This window comes from Calidris pugnax, unplaced genomic scaffold (genome assembly GCF_001431845.1).
Source record: "Calidris pugnax isolate Ruff unplaced genomic scaffold, ASM143184v1 scaffold144, whole genome shotgun sequence".
Taxonomy (NCBI): domain Eukaryota; kingdom Metazoa; phylum Chordata; class Aves; order Charadriiformes; family Scolopacidae; genus Calidris; species Calidris pugnax.
In genome coordinates this window covers 1,286,372-1,306,721 of record NW_015090911.1, presented here as the reverse complement: position 1 = coordinate 1,306,721, position 20,350 = coordinate 1,286,372, and the positions used below count along the sequence as shown (strand labels likewise).

Genomic DNA, 20,350 nt, shown 5'->3' with positions numbered 1-20,350 from the left:
CCTTCTTGTCTGCTAGTTTCACAACACTTCTTTTTTTAAATTAGATACATCTTCCTATTTCCTTCAACTGTCCAGTCCATTTCCCCCCTTTCCCTCGCATCCTCCCATCATTATTTAATTGCAGTTTCTTTTTCCTTTTTCACTCATGCTCTCTTCCTTCTTTCTTAAAAATTCCTTGTCCTGAGCTGCTTCCACCAATATCGCCTCACCTCCAGTGAGACAACATTGTCTGCTTTACAAAATGACAAACTCTCCACTTAAGGAACATTTAAAGTCACAAATTGCCATGGTTTGCATATTTTACAAATCACACAGTTTAAAAATCCTATCTATTGCAAACACTGAGACTTCTGCATTGCCAACAAAACAGACAAACGTACGAGTAGCTCTCAGGAAATAGACATTTAAAGTAGTGTTACAATAAGAATCCAATTTTTTTATTTATTTCTCATGCTGATTTTGATACCTAAGTAGATTATTCAGAAAATAAGAAATCTGTACAGTGTGAATTCTTTGTAAAATTAATATGTATGTGAAATCTCATTTAAAGTAAAGTGGCATGCATTTTTTATATATATAATGATTTTTTTCTGGACCAAATGCATTTGTTTATGAGTTAAACAGTAAAAGGCATAGTCATTGTAATGTATTCCTTTGCTTTAGTATATCTGAATCTTTGTGCATAATCTGACAGGTGTCAGTGCTTCACCTGTTGTTCTTGCCATAGTGATACTTATGCATCTTACCATTTTTTGGTACCATTATACAGGTTAAATTCTTTTCTCCTTATGAGGTCAAGAAACATTTTTCTCCATGTTCCAGAGAGAGGAAACTTAGACACGAAAACTTAATGGTTTACCCATAGTCATACAGGTAGCACAGAAGGTAACTAAACAGGGTTTTCTGCGTACTCTGTCTATGGCAACATGGACAATAATTGTTCTCTGCTCCATAAGTCCTAGAAATAAAGAGAATTGTTTGTCTACTGCTAGGCCTCAATGCTTTTCAGAGATGCAGCAATGTCCTCACATACTGGGTGCCACAACTTGGGGTTTCTGTTAGGGAAAACCACAGTTCACTTATGGAAAAACTGCAATCACTGTGCTGAAACCTACAGTTATCACACACAGACTAAAGCACAGCTCTTAAAGTCCTCACATCTACTAGTACTGGAGTTACAGAAAGAGCCATCACTTCAGATGTCATATGCTGTGGCATCTTCTCTAAACTACAGTCAGGTGGCAAAGAGTGACAGAAAGGTAATCAAGACCAAAAATAAACTCGTCCCTATTTACATTGATATGTGAAACAGGAATGAACAAAAATATGATCCTAATGAGAAAAGAACAGAATGGAATATTAAAATCAGGACCATTGGTACTGTTGCTACATGGTTAAGCTATACCTGAACTGTTTGTCAGCTCAGAAGAAAGATTGAAGGAACTGGTGCAGTTTGACTAGAAAAGAGAATACTAGTGGGAGGCAAGGTAATGGTTCTTCAGTTCAAAAGCTGCCAAGACAAGTGTGATGGCTTATTCTTCAGATTCACTGTGGATAAAAAAGAAGGCATGGAGTTAAATTACCTCAAAGAAGATTTAAATTACACACTAGGAAATTGTTCTCCTGATGGAGAACAATCAAGCAGCTAAGTAAATTTTTTGAAAGTATGTAACATCTCCCTTGCTGGAGGTACTTTAAAACACAGTCAACACAGTCAACAAGTATCAGGCCTGCAGCAGACAAAAAATCTTCTTTAAAAGAACAAAGAAAGGGGTTATTTAATGATTCTAGATTCACTACAGTCTAACTCTGAGTTAGCTCCCATGCGTTACTAACCAAAGTCAACTTTTTGTTTCTTCTTAAACAGAAACTCTCCATAACATACAAAACCAGGAGATAACTGTATTCCAGAAACCAGAAAGGATGACTGCACTTCTTCAAATAGCTAGTTTCTTGATTGTTCTGCCTCCAAGCTATTATTCTTCAAAGTAAGGACCAGCAAAAAAACCCCAACAACAAACAGTCAGTTCCAAGTAATAAAATGATCTAGTAAACTGAAGACCTAATTTAGAAAATATTCATAAGAATTTAAGGCTTGGATATTTAAGGCAAAAATAGAACCATTCTCTTCAATGATTTATAAGATTGCTTCAGAGAGACAGCGTAGAACATACATAGTGATGTAGTGGGTGAAAACATAAGTAATTGTTGACATGTTGCATTTTAAAGAGTAGTGGCACCATTTGCCCTCCTGAATTTTGTATCAGTACTTCCATGAGCGCTTCTGATCAACACAGATGTGACTTTGGTGGGCATGGGAAAGGCATGACCTCAGTTCTTCCCTTGACCTAGAAATGTCAGGGTTAATCTGATCTTCCACTTAATATCTAGGTTGCCTGCCCTCCTTCCTGGGAGTACAGCTTTGAAGACAAACACTAAGCAACCATGATCTAACCACTAAGCTTTCAATTCAAAACTTTCAGCTGTTGTCTTATCCTCTGTTTGCTAAACTCATGAGTTTTTTATGAATGTAAGTCTTATTTTGATTTTTATCTACTGCATCAAGCCCCTCACATCAGGGGGCTCTATTTCATGAGACTAAAATAGCCCCATAGGAGATAGGTCTCCAGCAGCACAGCCCAGTCAAAATGGTAGCCCTCTTCCACTTACCCAGTAGAAGAAATAGAGGTGCCTGGGCACATTACTCTAAGATGACTATGAACTACCAGGCAATAAAATTAAATGATGCCTCATGCTACCTAAAACAGTTTAAAAAGTTCAGAGATTTTTTATCTTAAACTAATGGTCTTAACTTCCATTTAAGTTGTTCCTTTGTTATTTGAGCAGTAGTTTGATATTATCCCAAGAGAGAACAGAAGTGCTACTGGAAGCCAATAGCCTTGTGTTTTGAAAGCAATCGGTACCATCTGAATATTCAAACAACTAGTAATTAAATTTTCTCATTGTAAATGCACAGAGGGGACCTCTGAGATTTCTGAAACTCTTTCCTAAAGGGCCTTCAGCTTTTTGGGAAGACTTTAGTCCAGCCATGTGTGGGAACATTTTTTCCATAGCTCCCAGCAACATTACAAAAAGCAATATAATCCCTGTTTCAAATTTGGGACCAAAACAGGTCTTCTGCCAAATGCTGCTTCTACTGGTTTGAAAAGCAAGACTGAAAGAAAATGGTTTCTGCTGGTTCTGACCCCCAGCATTTCTAATGGTTCTTGCTGAGCCTATTTTCTCTAAAAATATCTATTACTTACTAGGAGTCATAATAGGCCCATTTCTGAATGGACATTTGAAAGAATTGTTGGTGAGGACTAGGAAAGAGAGGAATGCCAGTGGATGTTTGGTTACTTTCTTATAAATGGTAAATCTCGGTGCCAGTTGGGGCTCTGCAGCACTCAAAGTCTCATGTCTTTTGCCCATATTTCTTCAGTGTACAGTTAGCTCTATTGTACTTTTACCCTTCCTTACCTTTCTCTGATTTTCCTCACTTGCCCAATATGAGCCCTATGGTAGTATCCAGCACCTCAGATGGCTCAATAACTTTGGAAACCCTGTCTCATGCCCCCACCAGCTCTCAGACATCTGTCTTTGGTAAGCTTATCTCATCTTTTACACCCTTGCAATTCATCAAATATTATTTATTCATTCCACTGTTGTGATAGGATTCAACCAAGAGAAGAACTTCACTGAGCTGTATGAACAGTGTAGGAGAGTTTCTGTCACTGAAAAAGTTTATAGTCGACAAGAGACAAATACTGGAGGAAACTCAGTATTTTTGTCATATTTTACTGAGGTTGAGTGGGAACATCAAACTATTGCCTTCTGTTCACACAATAAATGTCTGGTATATTTAAAATACTCTGAGTCCCCGCCTAGATTCTAAAATCACCTTCCATTTCATCAAGGTTTTGTATTATGCAAATTACATATATTTAGAAGACATTCATATTTCAGAAGTTCCATTTCATTCTCAACCTTTGACTTTAAACAGATTTATGTATTTGGATTTTTTTTTTTTTTTTGCACTTTCCAAAATGGTTTGCTCTGATTTCATGTTGTCCAAAAAAAAAGTCTGTGATCACCTTCGCATAAAAATTGGTATGTGCTCCTAATTTGGCTGTATTCTTTGTGCTTTCGCCACTAGAGGGTAGCACAAACAGCCTCCTGGAGAGATGGTCCAAGTACCCCCAGGAAGCCTACGGGGATAAATGAGGCATAGCAGGGTGGTGAAGAAGCAGCATGAGGCTGTGAATGAAAGATCAAAGTTCACTCCTTGCCTCTGCTCAACTCCACAGTGAAGCCACCTCTGAACTGACTGGATCTAGAAATGAAAGACCATGCCCATTAACGAAGCATAAGTGTGGCTTGGGGGAGCTAAAGGAGGGTACATATACATTTATGCTAATGATTTGCAGCAGAGGTTAGTTTGAGAAACTGTGTATATTTAACTCTTTGAGCAGCACACATGTGGACCTGCTTGAGAGTGCACAGAACACTAATTGTAATGTTTACAGGAACAGCCTGTTGATAAATTCAAAGATGGTGGCATTAATCAGTGGTCTGTAGAAAAAAAATTAAAATAATTTAAAATAATAAATAAATAAATAAAACAAAAAACAGCCAAACCAGCTAAACAAAACATATGAAAGAGGTAGGTGTAACAACAGTGTGCCTCTGCACATTCATATGTACAATAGCCTGGATCCTCTGAACTGTTTAGAAATCCTACTCCTAACGACAGCTCTTTGACTTATAAGTCACATAACTGCCACTTGGCTTTGCCTTTAGAGATTCATTACATTTCAGTCCAAGAGTTTCACTGGATGAAAGGTTTACTAGCCCACCTTACCCAGTCCTGGAGCATAACCCAAGACTGAGAAGAAAGACAGGAAAAAAACGCTCTATCAATAGAGTAAGACTCTAAGAAATAGGTCAGACCCTGTGCAATAATTTCCTGCCTCCTAATGAAAATGAAAGGCAATAAACTAATATCCAAGCTAGTATTCTAGCTACCTTCGCTATCCAGAGCAGAAAAGAAGGTGGAGAAGCCAAGTTAAAGAGGGGGAAAATGTAGCAAAGCTATTGTGCACACTGACCTCCACGTAACATGTAAACTGTAACTGCTGTAAAGAAGTACAGAAGGCAGCAGCAAAATACTTAAGGAGTGATCCAGTACAGACCAGGATGCAACAGTTGAGGAAGGCCTATTATAAAGCAATATTCTTAAAGTCTCTACAGCAGGCCAAAGAACTGGAAAAAAAAAAGAGAACGACAGACGGGAAAATTATATAACAGGTTGTAGATCATCAGTGATTTATTTTTTTTTTCTTCTCAGCAGCAATGAATCTGGTAGTAAAATCAGCAGAAAAGCGGTGTACAGGTCCACTGATGGCAGGAATAAAGCAGACCCAGGGGAAAGCCTAAATGGACAATAATTGCAGGTTATTATATACTGTGCTACAGTGCAGTGGAAAGCTGGTCAGCTATTAGCAAGGTTGGAAGGAATAATCAAGAGGACAGAGAATAAAGTTTATAATCTTTCAGATACAGCAAGGCAGAGGCAAAACAGTGGAGCTGAGAGATGGGGAAAGAATCCAATGATATGGAGAAGAAATGACATTATACATCAGGGTTGTATCTCCACTGACGAGGAAGGAATTTGTTGGAGTTTCTAAATACATATTTTTTTGAAGTCACTGTGGTCTGCAGAGCTGTAACTGAGCTGGGATGACTAGGTTGGGTGCAGAGGTGTTCTAGGCTGGTGGAGACAGCACCTCAGTAGAGAAATTCAGTCCACATCAGATCTGAATCACTGACTGGGGCTTTCTGTGTCTCTCCATTGACATTCTAGGGAGCTTGCAGCAGCTAATTCAATTAATTTAAATTTCTTAAGAATTGCAACCCTCTGAGATGAGGGGGCTCTTCAGAGGCTAGAGCAATGAGGGCCATAGATACACCCACAGGGAAGGGACCCGTAAGATCATCGAGTCCAACCATCAACCTAACTGACAAGAACTACCACAACACCATGTACCTCAGCACCACATCTGCCCATCTTTTAATTACCTCCAGGGATGGTGATTCAACCACTTCTCTGGGCAGCCTGTTCCAATGCTTGATAAACTTCTGGAGTAACTTGAAGCCTATCTTGTCCTATCAGTTGTTACTTGGGAGAAGCGACCAACCCACATCTCTATACAATCTCCTTTTAAGTAATTGTAGAGAGCGATAAGGTCTCCCTTCAGTCTCCTTTTCTCCGGACTAAACAATCCCAATTCCCTCAACCATTCCTTATAAGATGCTGATGATGAATGACATACTCAGGAAAGGTTGGTAAAGAGCACCTCCATGGCATTTTCAGGGATGATCTAGATTTTTTTACATGCTATCTTTGCTAACTCTGAACAGATCTTCAAGATCACCCATACCTCAACCAGCACAGTAAAACTGCTCAGGGACAAATCTATGCCCATGCGCCCACAGAGCAACTGCCAGTCTGAGAACAGAGGTATAGAAAACACTTCCTTCAAGGATAGCTGGGAAATGTCACTGCTCTAACACCCCACTAGAAAATCACATCTGGTGTAACATAGTGTTACCCATTTCATCTTTTACCCGACCTCATTCCCAGCTAAACTTATAGCTAACAAACAGTTCAGGTGAAACTGAAAATTGAAAGTAGAGGGAAAAATGAACAGCAAAGGTACCTTTGAGGCTTGACACACTTTCCAAGGTAGCCACGATATTCTCCCAACAGAAGTCATCAACTGGGTGCTGCTATATCTAATTGAGTTTCCCTTTCTGGGTCCTAAATGACTTTCACTGGTGTTGAATGGGAGGCCAAATTTATTTACCTGTGTTAAACACTTTGAGAAAAATTCTGTTGTTTCAACATGGAAATCCACTGCCATGGAAAGAGCTGTGGGACATTCCACTCTGTTCTTGGAGTCCTTTGTCATATCTATCTGCCCCAAGCACACATCTTAACTACTGTTGGGCATTTGAGAGTGTTCAGATAACTGCATCCCATCCCTTGGTATATAGTTGCTATGGGTTCAACAGAAAATAATGAACAGTTCCTGAATGTGTCCCACATTTGAATCACCTTCTACAGATATCTGTCCTTCTGCCTCAACTTTCTACACCCTTGAATAACTAAACTTCTTCCTGATTTCCTCAGGCAGGTGTCAAGTGGGATGAGTCTGGACCTGAGTGCTTCCCAGTCCTCAATGTATTTATCCTACCAACGTTCCTGTGAAGGAAGGAAATGCTATAATTCTTCCCTGACATATGGGCAACAGAAACAGTCACACAGAAAGTTTGTGTTTGAGGAGGAATTTGACTCTCCATCTCCTGGATCATAGCTGTTGAATTGTGCCCTCTTATATTGTTAGAATCGATGCCTCCACAACAGGAAAAGGTTTGAAAACAATATTACTATTAATTTGATTCTGCTGCATTCATTTAGTTTAACACTGTAGCTTATTTGTAACTTTTTTTTTAATGCATCTTTGTCAAGTCCCTCATTTTTCCTTGGCATATCTTGATTCAGTTATGACATTAGAGGGGAAAAAAAAAAAAAGAGACAAGAGTCCAACTATTCTGCTGATTATTTCAACTCCCACCACACAGCAGATGACTGAGAAATCCTAAAGATGAGTCAGAGGGTGAAATAGGAAGCGTGGAAAGTTTGTCTTAAATTAATGGAGGCACTGAAAAAATACCAGAAAAAAAACCCCAAAGTAAATATATTCACATTTTCAGAGAAATTGTCTTTAAAGGTTTTCTCAGAAAAATCATCAGTATATTTTACTGTGGAAGAGAAAAATATGTGTTAGAAAATGTATTTTCCTTTTGATGATTTTGAGCCAAAAAAAGAAAGAATTCAATCACTAAAGTGTAATGCAGGAGAAATGTACATTATAAGGTATCACGACTCAGTTTCAATTATTATATTGCCAGTAATACAACCTTAGAATAGTGCTTAGTTGGAGACCTGCAAGGGAAACCCGAGTGACTCAGGAGATGGGAATGAGTCAGTAAAAGACCTCTTTCCTTTTCCATTCCATGCCAGTTACCAAGCAGGGATCTGCTGATGTCATGAAGGATGTTGTGATTTGCAGATGCCTTCCTTCAAACAAGATATCAAATCCAGTCCTGCCTACTGATAATTACACATTCCACAGCCTGTCCTACCCAAAGTACAAACAGAATAATCGCATTGACACTCCATGCATTGATGTTGCATTATCAGTGAAGGAGAGAATTTTCCTTCAGTTCCAGATCTAAAACCTTGCCTGGTTGCTAGCTGTTGTTAAACAGACACTGCTCTCAACAATTCTGTTGTTCTCTGGCCTCTTAGGACCACAATTTTACATCTCATCTGAGAAAGACATGTCTAACATTGCACTGCCATCTAACACATTCCTGTATTATTGATTACACAGAGAACTTCTGAGGAGATTTTCCAAAGGGCATTTCCATGTTAAATGCTGTATTTTGCATACAAAATTCAAACTTTTCAAGATGTTCTTTTTAGATAATCAGAAGCAGTAGTTTAGTACAAAACTTTAGTCGAAGCTCGGATGCACATAGCAATGGATGAGAGTGGATGAAAACCACTATATTATTCATGGGAGATAGGGATACAGTGTGTAGTTTGTCAAAATGCTCTCTGCCAAGAAAGCCTGTTTCATCAGTGAGTACCTGGAAGAGCCTGGGAGAGGCTAGGAAATGGGCAAGTATAGAAATATACTTGTGCTAGTTGTGGGAGGAGTGGAGGATTTTGTTGGCTAAGTAGTGTGATGTTATGGAGTAAAATCTCAAAGATCTTACTCCCAGGTGATCGATTGTTTCATGGCTTGGGTGGAATCATTTAGCCCACTGGGTCTCTGAGGAGAATCACTGTCCTGACCTATTTTGCACTGATGTTTTCAAAGTCTTCTTTCAGAACTACCTTGTCACTCGCTCTGTTTTTGAATTATCCACTCCAAAGAGGACAGGAGTGCCTCTGCCTTCACCTGCTACTGGAATCAAAGGAGGTTTGAGTGGGTGGGGACTGGTAAGATAAGCTGATAAAAAGACTAGGTAACTAGATTAGGGCAAATAGGATGTAGTTGATAATGACAGTGAGTGAGAAGTCTTTCAACTGGGCAGGGATAACAGGATTTATTGGGGAAGGGAAATGTGAGTTGAAATGTTTTTTGGCTACCAAAAGAGCTAAAACAATAAAACAATGGACATCAAGCTGGGCATTCAGGCAATCGAACTCCTGGGCCCAAGATGACAGAAAAGAGGAGAAAGAGAAGAAGGAATGATTGTAAACAGACTTAGCAAAACAGAGAAAAAAGAAAGAAAAAAATCAATCCCCAACCTATACCTTGGCAGGGGAGAGGGCACATGAAATGAAATGATGAATGTTGAGCAGGAAGAGAAGAGTGGAGCAAATCCTTTTGCTTGCGTTTGAGGGCAGGCTGTGGGAAACAGGCAAACACCATCTTGCTTAAACTTGAGCTGGCCATGCTGCATTATCTGCATTTTTTCTTGACCACAGTCATGCTGAAAGTAAGGGATGTGTATGAGGATACTATTCATGTATTCATTTAATAGAAAACCTGGAGAAAAAAACCTGGCTTCCTTCTTTGGCTCTGCGCAAGTGATTCTTCCATGTGGGTCACCTGAGCCCACTGGTTCTGGAGCAGGAATAGCTGATGTCAACTTTCTTAACACAGGGAGAAGGTGACAGGCTGCAACTTGTGCTTTCCAGGTGTTTGTTGTTTTGTACATTGAGAAAGGAAATTTTATGTTCTTACAGACTGTTCTACAGTGGTGGTTATTGCTTGCCTCTTCTTCCAGAGATGCAATACATTATGGTGTTACTGCTGTTGTGGTGAAGAAGGTTTAAGTATAGGAATAAGGTGAATTGGAGTAGAAAGTAGATAAACCTTTTTATTAATCCAGCCATATTGCTAATGAAAACAAAACAAAACAAAAACCTAACAACTGATATTTCCTCACCCATCAGATTTCTTCAAGGCCTTCTTCAACCTTATGCACTGAATTTCATGGGTTTGAGTTTTGGTAGTTAGTTTGTGGGGGTTTTTTCCCAGCTGCATCTGTTGGAGTGACGTAACTTCCTCTGGTTCTACTATTACAGGGAAGACCACAAAAATGGAATTCAAAATAAGCCCCTGCATTCAGAGGGAGATTTTTCATACCATGGGGCGTGGGGGGTGGGAGGTTGTAGGATCACAGTCTGGAGACATTCACTAATATTACATGGGCAAGTATTTGGCCTTGAAAGAGACAATGATTTTCTATTAAGTTTCTTTGAAAGACTATGTGTGGGAGCAAGGTAAGGGGGAAATGATGCTGTTCTCATCTCAGAGCTCATGAAACACAAGGCAAAGTGGCCCACAGCCATGCCAGCAATCAGAACCAAGGAGTCCGTCCAAATCATCAGACTCCAGGTGTGAGACAACAGGCTGCATTGCCTTGTCCTTTTACTGAGACTGCTTCTCTGGCATCTCTCAACAGTGGAAAATACACAAGGAGAAGAATAATAAAGAGCCTAAGTGGTGGGAAATAATGAAGAGTTGTGAGGTTTTGTTCAGTTGTAACAATCTCACATGTTTATTAATAGAAGGTCCCCATGTATAAATATATAATTTTAGCTGGATATGGGCAGCATCTCTTTAATTATCTGAAGAAAGAGGGTACTTATTATGTAGATAGTACAGGAACATCATTCAGCAGAAAAGCAATAGAAAATTTCAAGCAAAGAAAGGCATGATCTGATATATTTTCCCCAGTATCTTGCTTTTCATTATGAGCCATTTCTATACATTCTCTCCCTGTGTGTGTATGTAAGCATGTACATATTTGCACACATAAAAACAGAATATCTGTATGACATATAAAATCATGTGTGTGCTGCCTTGGTAATTCTGAAGGCAGGCAGAAGCTGTAAATTCTGGAAAAAAAAAAAAAAAAAAAAAATCAAAGGAAAAGCACTAGGCTTAGTCAACAAAGCCATGGTTTAAATTTTGGATAACCGGCATGAAACAGTGCTAGAAAAGAAAACCACAGCCATGACAGCACTTAGAACAGACCTAACATCAGTCTGCCCTTCTAGCCTGACCATCGATTTCTTCAAGGCATATCTTGGCTTGGGAAACTAGGCTAGTGATTCAATGTACCATCTCCACCATCTTGCCTTGTCTGCCAGAGCTGACGTATGGTCTTGTGCACTCACAGAACCAAGACAGCAAGCTCCAGACCCATCTGCCTCCTGGGCACCGTCCCCTGGAGCGAAAATTCTAGAAAAAAAAAAAAAAAAAAAAGAAGTGAAATGAATGCAGAGCTGACCCGGCTCAGTGTGCAATGACTGAGGGTAGAATAGAATTTGGTTTCACAAATTGAACTTCCTTTCATAGCCAATGTGTCCCAAAGTGCTTTACATACAGTACAATGAGAGTGATGCCGGGAGTGGAGGCAAACACAGCAGTCATTGTAGGCACAAAAATAGCTCACATGTAGCCTTCTATATTAGAATCTGTTTCAGGGGGAGAATGCTGGCCTTGGGAATGTTATTAACTCTATATTAATCTGTTTCCTTGTTGCCAAGGGATGCTGAACTTCCCCCTCGACAGCCTCTGAGAGGATGATTTCAAGAGCGTCACACCTTCCCTCCTCTTTAAAAAACTCTGCTATAATCATGCCCAAGCCCTCATTCTGCATACTGCACTTCTGACTTTAATGGTCTTTTCTTTCTTTTCCTCCATCTTGGACCTTGGTTGATTGAGTGAGTTCAGGACTCTAGACTGTTCTTCCATCAGAAAACTGGATGAGGGCCAGCAACAGTGTTACATTCAGCCCTTTGCATTCATTGCATCTGTAAGCATTGAATCGTATTGCAGAAGAGTGTTTCATTGTTGCTAAGATTCCCATGCAACTCAGTCCATCATGATGCAAATTATCTCCCAGGAAATTATTGTGTCCAGGGAAACTGCTACGTGTAATATGGTATTTATGCACCACAGTAACCTTTCCTCTGTGCATTCATGGACCACTGATGAATTTAGGACTAAAGCTCTCCCACCTAGTTTTAGGAATTCACTTGAGTTAGTGACTAGTTCTGAGTCTTGCTATGTTACACTCTTGTGTTTTTTGAAGAGACAAAAACAGCTCCACCACCCATTTTGACTAGTCAGGAATGAAAATGTTATCCAGAGATTCATCTGGAGTTTCACCTCCTGTTTTCTGCAGTCTTCTATAAGCCAAAATCTAAATATTAAAAACGCAGGATGACTGAGTCTGTTACTCAGTACAAGTGGGAAACTGGAGGTCAGCATAAATACATGATGGCCCTACTGAGAGCGACATTAGACTCAGGAATGCAACTCAGTTTTTGTCATTAATGTCCCTCACTACCAGCACAATACAATTGTGGGGAGCCTTGGAAAAGTCTGCTGAGTGCTTTAGGGTTCAGATTAGACCAACATATATAAAGACTGTGTCCCAACTAACCAGAAAATACTTTTTGATGTTGTTTTGCTGATTTTTTTGTTAAATCATCGTTGTTCTCATCCTCTGATTACACAAACCAGAGTGATCTGGAAAAAAGCACACAATAATTCCCATCCAGACAGCATGTCTCGCTTCTCTTTCCATGGAAACCATGGCACGGGAGCCTTGATGCGGTCCTGAATCTCATTCTGATATGAGCTCAGGGACACGGAAACACTGTTGTGTCTACAAGCTGTTCTGTACCCAGTTAAGTAACTAATACTGTTTAGCCTGGCTTCAACTCACATGTAAATCCACTGATAACAGAGTATCTTCCAGTTTACAGAAGCTTAAGTACAAGAGGGATACGATCCTACTAATATTACAATAGATATTAAACCCATTGAAAGCTGTATGTGCCAGAAATGTCCCCAACTATTAAGGTCTATATTAGGGTGCACACTGAGGTTGTTCAGCTGATGAATTAGTTTATCGGAAGGCACATTGCCCTCAAAAGCTCACCTGACATTATTGAGTTCTGATTTTCAAACCTTCAATAAACTTTATGGCAAATAGAACAAAATCAATGAGATATGATAACTGGGGAAAGTTTAGTGTATAATCTGCTGCTGACCAAGTTGAGTGTTTTGAAAGAAGGAAAAGAGGATATGACAGCTGAAAGAGTTTTTTTTAAAGTGTATACTTAAGTGTTTGGAATGTATATTTGAGAGGTAATAATAAAGATTTCCTTGCAACTTTCAATCCTTAGAAACACTTGAGATTAATCTTAGTGTTTTGAAACTGATGTGCATTCTGGGGCTATGGTGGCTTTCAGTCAGGGGTTTCCCCCTCACACAGTTCTTATTTTCATAAAAAAATAGAAAAGAAGAATTAAAAACCAGCAAAGTTTCTTATTGAATTGTTTGGCATGAAAGAGAAAATCCTTACCCAATATAGACAAAGATATTTTACAACAGTCATTGAGACAGAATTTACATTTGCTTGAAAGAGCTCTTGCTTTCAGATTAAAAAGCTGAGGTTTACTGAGATGGGCTGTGAAACCTGATCTAGATTTTCTGTAAAGCTCAGGAGATGAAAAGATAGAAGGAACTGATGGCCTTTGGACTGCAGCACTTGTTCCCTTGGAAGAAAATTCCCTGAAGAATACAAGTCACCCAAAATTGTACCTACACCTTCAGTTAAGCACAAACTCCTATGTGTTCTGAAACCTAGACGAGTCCATTTTCTGTAATAGAAATTCACAAGCCACCAGCAAGGCTCATGCCTTAATTTGACCTCTTGAGATGTCTGTGGAAGACAACTAACCTTTCAGGCTCTTACAGCTTGATGGGACCACACATCAGTAGGAAAAGCTTGCTCAGGCCTGAGGCTCACAGGCCATACGGAATTAAAAGAAAATCACCTATAGACATCTCTTTACTAAAAATGTTCCATTTTATAACAACTGAACCCCAAAGACATTGAATATATTGATATGTGCAGGGGAATAATCTCATTACATAGTGATTTTCAACCATGTAAAATCTTTAAACTAGCTGATTTCTCCATGGCCTCATCCCAGTTCTTCAACGGAGCAGAATTCTCTCTCAGGTGCATTGCTAAGGAATTCCCTCTCCCCATTGATTTCATAGGCAATAGTAATAAAACAGAATCACAGGATGATATGGGGTTGGAAGGGACCTCTGGAGATCATCTAGTCCAACCCCCCTGTGAAAGCAGGTCCACCTAGAGCAGGTTGCATAGGAACATCTTCAGGTGGGTTTTGAATGTCTCCAGAGATGGAGACTCTACTACCTCTCTGGGTAGCCTGTTCCAGTGCTCTGCCACTGTCACAGTAAAGAAGTTCCTCCTCATGTTTAGATGGAACTTCTTAAGTTCCAGTTTGTGCCCATTAGCTCTTGTCCTGTCACTGGGCACCACTGAAAAAAGACTGGCCTATTCTCTTGCCACCCACCCTTTAAGTATTTACAGGCATTCATCAGATGCCCCCTCGGCCTTCTCTTCTCCAGATTAAAAAAAAACTAAGTCTTTCAGCCTTTCCTTGTAAGAGAGATGTTCTATTCCCCTAATCATCTTTATAGCCCTTTGCTGTACCCTCTCCAGCAGTTCCTTGTCCTTCTTGAACTGGGGATCCCAGAACTGGACACAGTACTCCAGATGCAGGCTCACCACGGCCTACCAGAGTAGAAGGGGAGGATGACCTCCCTTGACCTACTGGCCATACTCTTCTTGATGCACCCCAGGATGCTATTGGCCTTCTTGGCCACAAGGCATATTGCTAGCTCATGCTCATCCTGTTGTCTACCATGACTCCCAGGTCTTTTTTCACAGAGTTGGGATTTCCACACGACTGCCGTTTGCTATGTATTTCTCTCTCTGATGAAAGAATGGTATAGCCTCACCTTCATCACCCACTCTCTGGGGTCTTGGTTCTGTTCAAGTTGTGCTGCAAGCAAACAGACACCATGCACTCCTCTGATTAGTCAGTTGGACATTTCCTGCAGTTAAAACCAAGAAGAAACGTACTATTTCCTTTCTTCTGCTCAGACTGGGCAGAAGCCCAGGACTTTTCTGTTCAAAATCAATTGCCCCTGGAAAGCAAGGTCTGATTCTGTCAATTTGTGATTTAGCAGGGCTCTTCTAGGTCTTTTCTTAGTGTCTCTCTGGCTGTGCACTGGCAAAAGCACAGTATAAGCCAATGCTTGGAAGCAGAACTATGGGACAGGAACTCTTCTGTTTGGGGTCTTAGTCTTCAGCTGACCTATTTTGGATATCAGTATTTCACTTGACTTCTTCCATGTTCTGAGATCACTTGTTTATATTGATGGGAGGTCTTCCAGTCAGTCCAGTGTGAGGAAGTTTAAAATCATATTTAAACTTGCCCCATGATTTCATACAAAAAGGCTGACTTCCAAATATATGTGAAACTAATACTAGCATAACCTAAATTTCAATGTTAATATATGTATGTAAATGCATGTACAAGTGTTGCTGTTCATCTTCTGGACTTTTTTTTTGGGGGGGTGTAGAAAAATTCACAAAGGTCATGACATCTTTATACTCATTGCATTACTTCCTCTTTTACCTTCTCCCGCCTTCCCAGTGAGTTACAGTTTTCTCTTCACTTTTGCGTTCCCTCTCAGTTTCTTTCTTCCCCTTTTCCAGTCCCTCTTTTGACAACTTCTCTAAGGGTTTTTCTCATATGCTGCCTCCTAGACATCTGGCACTTCTTCTTTCTAAATTCAAATCTACTATTTCCTCTTCAGCTAAAGGTCTGGAGGAATGAACAGCTGTCGATAACACCTATCTTTCAGCATCAACTACAGAGGTAATTGGGGCTCCTAAATTAAATGGATACATGCAGAAAGCACAAAGGATGAAAAATTGTCTGTTCTAATTTCAGGCCCAGCACAACCCATGAGGTGGAAATACAGGAAAAGACCTCTTCACCCCTCTGTTGCAGTCAATGGAACAAATGGAGGCTGAATCTTTGTATTACGCTGTCACTTGTACTATAACTATTACTTTAAGATCACGGGGAGGTACATGCAATGTGCAGTTTTCCTGAGATGCCGGAAGGTTGTCAGATAAAAACAGCTCCCAGGTGGAAAAGTTGTTTTGAAGTGACCAAGGCTCTATATGGTTTCCTAGAGAATACACACTTGTGTGCACACACAGCAGCCAGACGATCTCTTGTATTTGTTCCACTTGTTATTAATGTTGGGTTGGCTAAACAGTTAAGTAGAACCATGAGTAGTCTCTCCCTCTCCTGCTGAAGCCTTGGACAGTTTGTATATCCTTGCTTATTTCCTTTATGGCCTCCATCTGCATGTCTGGCCTTTAGAAGACAGTCCGCGGTATAGATTATTTACTATCCTGGATAGAAACAGACAAAAATACTAAGAAATAGAAGTTTTAAAAGGTGTAAGACCAGATCTAAAGTTTATTGCATTCAAAAATTCTGGGATGGATTTAGAAAATTGACCATTAAGGAAACTGGCTGTGTTTGTAACACCAGTAACAAATAATATGGGTAGAGATATCATCTATCAGACAGGAAAGAACTGATAGATTTGTAGATATATAGATGGACAGATAGAGAGATAGTGAAATAGGCAGAGAGACAGAGAGAGGTATTACAAAACAAATGGAAAAAAAAAATCTTTAAAGATATTATGAAATTCCAACAGAGAGCTGATGAGGAGCGTTTTTGCACGTTTGACTGCATAGTTCCCTCCTTCTCTGTCTACAGTATTTCTATACATGTGTATGTGTGGGTGCACGCATACGCGTGCACACACGCTCCTACACACTGTCAGTACTTGGTCATCTGCCATGCATCTGCATTAGAATGAGGTACGTGAAATCAGCAGCATTGATGCTGGACCCTGACTGACATTCCCTCCGGCTACTCGGAGAATAAAATAGGAGCAAGAATGGGTTTTTTAAAACAAGTATTCATTAATGCAAACAATCCAATATTGAGACTGTGCCTACAACATACATCGTTTGAAGAGAGGCTGGGTATAGCTTCAGAAGTAAAACATGCCACGGGATATCAGGGTGTTCTGAATCTGATCACTAATTTTGTCGTTGCTTCCCCTGAGGCTGTAAACCTCCACTTGAAAAGTGACGACTGACTTGGGATGCTTATGTCACACACCTAATCTCCATGTTTGGTTCTCTCAGAAGCTCAGCAAGCAGCTGGGTACCCAAATAAGAATTAGCTTCTTAAAGTCCTTTTCAGAGTTAGGCCTGATTTTCAAGAACATGCACTGACTGTGACTACAGTTGTGGGAGGCCAACACTCCCAAAAAGCCGGCTTAAAATCCATCTTTAACCTAAATTAAGTTAAATTCCCCTAATCCCAAACTGGAGGGAAAAAAAAAAAAAAAAAGCAGTACTTTTTTTTTTTCCTTGGAGCTCTTTGCTTCGTTTCTGCCATCTCAATTAATAAATACAAATGTGAACACACACATGCACACACAGATCTGCAAGTACACATACATACACACACACACAAACATGCACACAAGCCCTAATTAAAAGGAAATTATTCTGGTTGCAAGGACAAGCACTTAAACACTAAGAGCCCCCAGAATTGAGGTTACATGCACAACCTGGATTTTCCTTTGTTGTACAGATGCATTCTAATTCAGCCTTTAATTACATGATCACTCACAGAGTAGATGGCATGTACAGTGCCGTTTGTTGACTGCAGAGGACTGGAGGACTCTGCCTCCCATTTCAAGCACACAGGAGAGTGGGCATTTTGAGGCAAATATTCTCCTCCAGGCACAGCCTCTTGTTCTTTTAACTCACCCCTGTCTCAGATCCATCCCTTCTCACTGTATTCCCCCTCTCGGTTTCAGTCCAATATTCGGTTTCACTTTTTGGCGCTCTCTGAATCTCTTTTTCTGCCTGAGCTTTCTAGTGCCCTGTCCCTGAGTTTGCCAACCCCACACGCTCTCAGATCCAGTATACTTTCCACAGCTTACTTTCCAATGTTCACTTACATTCCTTCTATTAAGCCCTCCCTTTTCTCTGTTATTCTGCCACACACGGTTCCCCATCAGATTTATCTTCCCTCCCATTTCTCACCATTTTCCCAGATTCTTGTTACTGAGAAGCAGAGTGTTGTGTCTCAGTACAATCTTTCCTTCCAAGCTCTCCATGGCTAACTGGGTCAATGCAAATAAATAAATGGCATATTCTTCAATCCTAGGTCGAAATCGCAGGACAGCACATTCTCATATGGCTAAAATCTCTTCTCCCAAAAAACACACTATCCTTGTCTGTAGTGCCTACTGGAAACACCCTAGTGAGGTGTGATGACTTCCAAACTGCACCCAGAAGGTGCCTGGGAGGCTGATAGGGGCCAAAGCCATACCAAAAACTTGGCTAATATTAAGGAAAATAATAAATCTCTTAACCCTGTTCTCTGGACTCGCTTCTCAACCCTTCCCAGTGTACTCCAACCTCCTTTGTCTTTCCAGCTCTTCTGATTTCTCCCCAGCTGTCTCTTTTTAATTTCTACTCTAGCCTCACTATTGGATCTCCTTGTCAGCCCTCAAAAGCTCAGGGAAGACAAACTCCCTGCTTTTGTCTCAGGTATCTAGATATCCAATTTTTCCTGGTCTGTCCTAGGCCAGTGCTGCAATGACAGGAAGAACGCTTGTCTCTGCTGAAGCGTACCCGGTGAGAGCCGAGTCACTGAGGAACCTGGTTTTGGAAATCTGCATCTCTGGTGAGCGTGTGAGAACTGCCATTTTCCCAGGGCTTTTAATTGGCCACTTTGGGGCAGATTTTCCCCGAGATAGCAAAAAGACTTGAGAAAGAGCTTCACCTCCTGTCAGCTCTTAGTATCATGCTGTAAAGCATGGGGACAGGAGAGCTCTACAAAGCATCTCATTTGACTCAGTTCAAACCAGCCCAGTTCTCCTCTGGGTCATTCTCAGGGACAGACAAATAGCTCTGGCTGAAATTTTTGAGAAACAATTAACTGAATGCAGGCACCCAACTTAGAGAATTTCAGCCAAAACATGTTCAGTTTATCAAAGCTGAACAGAATTTTATTATAGAAAGTCTGAGGCAACCTTTGTAACTGGCAGCAGTGCTACCAGATCCTATTAAACTGAAATTTCCCTTCCTCACAGGGGCGCTGTGAGCATTAATTTGTTAATGATTGCACAATGATTTGATGATGAAAAGGACCATATTAACATGAAGCATTATTGTCCCTACAATACAAGCTTGCCTGCTTTCATTACTCATTATGTACAGGGACATACATATTATGGAAAAGGGATGGGGAGATAATAAACTTGATATTCTTTTCAAAGGACTGATACAACATGGTCACAGAGTTCACAGCATGGGTAATAGGAATATTCTGGAGAGCTCTATTTAAATAGCAGAATCCATTGGGTGGAGAGTAATGATGTGTATGTATGTCTCTGCACAAATCCTGTGTCTAAACATACATGCAAACACCCGCATACACTCTCTCTTCTTTTTCTCTGTCCTCTATTAACCCCCAGTTTCATTGCTGCCTTTGCTTTACCACCTGAAACTCACCAGTGCTACTTTAATAACAAAAGGCCTCCATAAACAAAGCTCCCTTTTATTACAGTGATACCTTTTGTTGCCTACATTGACTAAAATCCTGTACTAAGCTCCTTTGGATACAAATAGTTTTTTCTCTCCTCAATCAACCTTCTTGGTTATAACTACGGCAGAGGGAGAAAAAAAAATAGAAGGAAAAAAAAAAAACCCTACAAAAAAACCAACAACCCACACTGATTCACGCATTAATTCAGGGACCAATCTTGCAAATGTTCACATGAGTAATCCTTCCTCAGATGAATAATCCCTCTGACCACAGCAGACTGATTAACAACAATGCAGATTAAGGTTTTCAGGATCGGGCCCATTGCCTGATCCCTGGGTTCTCACCCAAAGTTTAGCAGATGATGGTCCTTCTCCTTTTGTTGCATGTATTAGAGACTCACATGCAGCTCTCAATTATTTTATTTGATTACACAGCTAATAGGCCCTGATCCTGTCAGCGCTCCCCAGAAAGCCTAACAAGCTGAAGTACACAATACCAGCTGAGTTACAAGACTTGGCAGGATTGGGCCCTTTAATAGTAGCCGAGAGATGTATCTTTCAGCTGTGATCAGAACGTGTATCTTTGCAATTAACGGTCTCAGGTTTTATTTGGAAAATCTCTAAGGGGAATCTGGAAGTATGTGGGCTGATTTAGCTACCTAAGTCTAAAAAAAGGATAAATTACTATTTAAAAACAAAA

The 20,350-nt window shown here is 40.3% G+C and overlaps 1 long non-coding RNA gene across 1 annotated transcript in view; it reads right to left on the bottom strand.

Moving 5' to 3' along the window:
• The window catches only part of LOC106892300, a 137,616-nt gene that overhangs the window by 116,519 nt on the left and 747 nt on the right, over positions 1 to 20,350 (bottom strand). The window lies entirely within an intron of this gene.